Source organism: Aulonocara stuartgranti (assembly GCF_965226115.1).
Source record: "Aulonocara stuartgranti genome assembly, chromosome: 9".
Lineage (NCBI taxonomy): Eukaryota > Metazoa > Chordata > Actinopteri > Cichliformes > Cichlidae > Aulonocara > Aulonocara stuartgranti.
This window is the reverse complement of record NC_138960.1, coordinates 9,229,555-9,232,812: the sequence shown is the minus strand read 5'-3', so window position 1 is coordinate 9,232,812 and position 3,258 is coordinate 9,229,555.

Here is a 3,258-nt window from a genome sequence, read left to right as displayed (position 1 = left end):
GTAGTTCTTCATCCCCATGCATGTGCGTGTGCTGGCCCTCAAAATAGCTCAGTGAGAATAAATAATGGGAACCGCTGTGAAGTCTGCTGGGTGACAGAAAGTAGAAACAGCACAAGAACTTTCAACTGCAGGTTTACTGTGGGAAATGTGCTACCTGGTCATTGATGTTTCCTGTTTCCTTTGGCGAGAACACCAGTTAAAAAACACACAAAGCACTTCAAGATAAAAAAAGAAAAAAGCCTGGATTTTTGAAGAAGCAGAACAAAAATGAAATTGCCTCATCATGTATCATAGATTTTCCCCATCCTCTAAGAGCTTTTAATCTTTCTGCTATAAATTACTGTCTTTATTTACATAGCACCAACAAAGACATGCGAGATTTCGATGGGGTCAAAGCGTCCTCTGTGCTCTATAAATTATGCGTCCGGTGCATGTTTAATCACATGAAACACAAGACTGGTGAACAAAACCTGGCCTGACCTTCTCATAATTAAAATGCAAAATAACCTGTTGCCCGTCTGCTGCAGTTATCGGACGTGACGAGGTGCAGTCAGTCAGCCTCGCTGCCTTTTGCTTATTCACTTGCATATCTCGGCTGATCTAGTATCACTGTAGCTTTAGAGTTGCTTCCTACCCTATAAATCCTGACACATGAAGGCTGAACTTCAGTGCACAACTGTCTAAAACACACAAACCAAAAAGCAAACACAGATCCCATGTGAGCTTTTTGTGTTAGTTTAGTATCTTTTGGTTTTATAGCTTTCTGAGCGGCGATTTATGAAGTTGAGAGCGATTGACTTGTTCAAGTAACCACACGTACACTGTGCACTTTAATAGTTCAGTGAACTGAAAAAATGTTTTTATGTAGTCATTTCCAAACTCTTATTTTTTCTTATTTTTCCAAACACTTTTTATGCCAGCCTGTGGTGTCCTCTCACAAAACTGCTACAATTTTAAAACCTTATTTTTTTTAGCATATTTTTTTAAAAACCATAAATAGTCAGAAACTGACAAATAAGAGTTACATGAAGATTTATTTACTCAAAAATGTAATTGCAAGACAATAACATTAACACTGATAAATGGTAAATTGACTGACATAGTGCTTTTCTACTCTACTGGACCACTTAAAGTGCTATATGACTCATTTACTCATGGTTCTTTAATTTAAACTGGTTTAAATTTTTTATTATTATCATGTTTAGGATAAAAAAAAAAACAGGTAATCCATTCATAAAATGAAGATAAACTGTAAATAAAAATATAGAAATGATTTAAAATTCCAACAAACCCGGTTATTTTTTTTTTAAAAAACAATTTATTTCTTTTGTAAAAATACCACTTTAAAATGTCACAAAGAAAAAAAAAGTGTAAGAATCACCAATGTAAGAGGCATGGAGATTTCATATAACCAATGAATGGTTTTCCTTCTTCTATAACCTTTTTCTGAGTGGACTTTGGCACTAAAAAGCTACTCGCTTCCCAGAGAGTCGCCACCATTAGCTTCAATGTCGCTCCAGGGTTACGGAACCTTTTAACATTCCCGAGTGTCGTCTCTGAAGCATTATGCACCAGCATGCAAGAGAGCCAGAGTCATTTATATTTTACTACAGCACCCCTTGACCCCAAGAATAAGCTGGCAAAACAAAACAATCACTTTAATAATTGGACGACAGATGTCTTTTTCCACAAGGAGTAGCAATTAATCTTTGAAATATGCTAGAGAGCATGTCAGCTGAAAATAGAAAGTGCTTGCCCTTTCTCCCTCTTCTGTTGTTTATTTTTTTTCCATGGCTATGAGGACCATTTGCATATGTGTATCCTACAGTAACAAAAAAAGCTCTTCTTTGGTAAGCAATTTAAAACGAACATTTTACACACTATATTAAAAGTTCAGCAAGTTTAAGCTTTGCAGACAGATAGGACTTTAACAACATTCAGTCATACTGTCACACAATTTAGCATGTAGACACCTCAAGCAATTTTTTTAATCTCCCCTCTTTCCTTGTTAAACGTTACAGTATTTCCTATACGCTCTTCACATTTTTTCTGTCGATAATTAATTAGTGTGACCAGAAATTAATTAGGGTCTAGTGCAAAGAATGCTGGTGTGCATAGCAAAATTAATTCCTGAGATGGAGGTGGAGAGAGGAGGATTAATATTCTGCGTGAGCATTCTTGTTCGTTTGTGGCCTTTTAGGTTTAAATGAGAGATTATGGAGTGAAGTGTAAATAACTCGTAAAACTTGATGACTGGCTTAACATGGCTAAATTTAGTGCACCTATTATAAAATGAAAGAAGGGCAATTATTTAGCAAAGTTAATTCTTGTGCAGCTAATAATGACGTTGAGACTTAGCCTATCAAACCACACGTGCTCACTCAGTGTACTGTGAGGAAACACGTGGTAGCTAATAGTTCGGAGCTTACCGGAAGCGAGGTTGATTAGTTTTGCGCTGGCGCATTAAGTTGGTGCCACCGTGTTTGCTTGATGGAGAGTTAGTCTCACTTCTCATAGGAGAAATGGATTCCTCACATTCCAAAGTGGTGCCTACCTTTTCTTTCCTGCCAGGAACTCACAGCTAGCTTCTAGCAATCTAAGCTAACAATGGCTGCTGATGGTCAACACCAAAAGCTAAGTATGGGATGCTGCTTTTTAAAGCCCAATGCATCATCTGTTTTTTGACGTATGACGTTTTTAGACCATAATGTGGCTGTAGCTCAGGTGGCAGAGCAGGTCAGCCACTAACCAGAAGGTCGGTGGTTCGATCCTAGGCTGCTCCAGTCTGCATGCCAAATATCCTTTGGCGAGATACTAACTACTACTAACCCCATGTTGCTCTCCAATGCATCCATCGGAGTGTGAATGTGTATGAATGCTAGACTACTTAGCACTTAGGTCAGAAAAAGTGCTTGTGTGATTGGGTGAATGAATTAGTTGAATAAAGCGCTTTGAGTGATCAGACAGAGTAGAAAAGTGCTATGTAAGAACAAGTCCATTTACCATTCCGCCTCCCTCTGGTAAACGCTACAGGTCCATTAGGTCAAAGACCAACAGACTCAATAAAAGTTTCTACCCACAGGCTGTCAAACACACCCCACCTCCACCCTGATTGAAGGTTAACTGTGCTGTTAACATTTATGGACATTTACACTGTATTTATAAACCGTCCATCCATCCATTTGCTTCCGCTTATCCTTTTCAGGGTCGCGGGGGGCGCTGGAGCCTATCCCAGCTGTCGTAGGGCGAGAGGCGGGG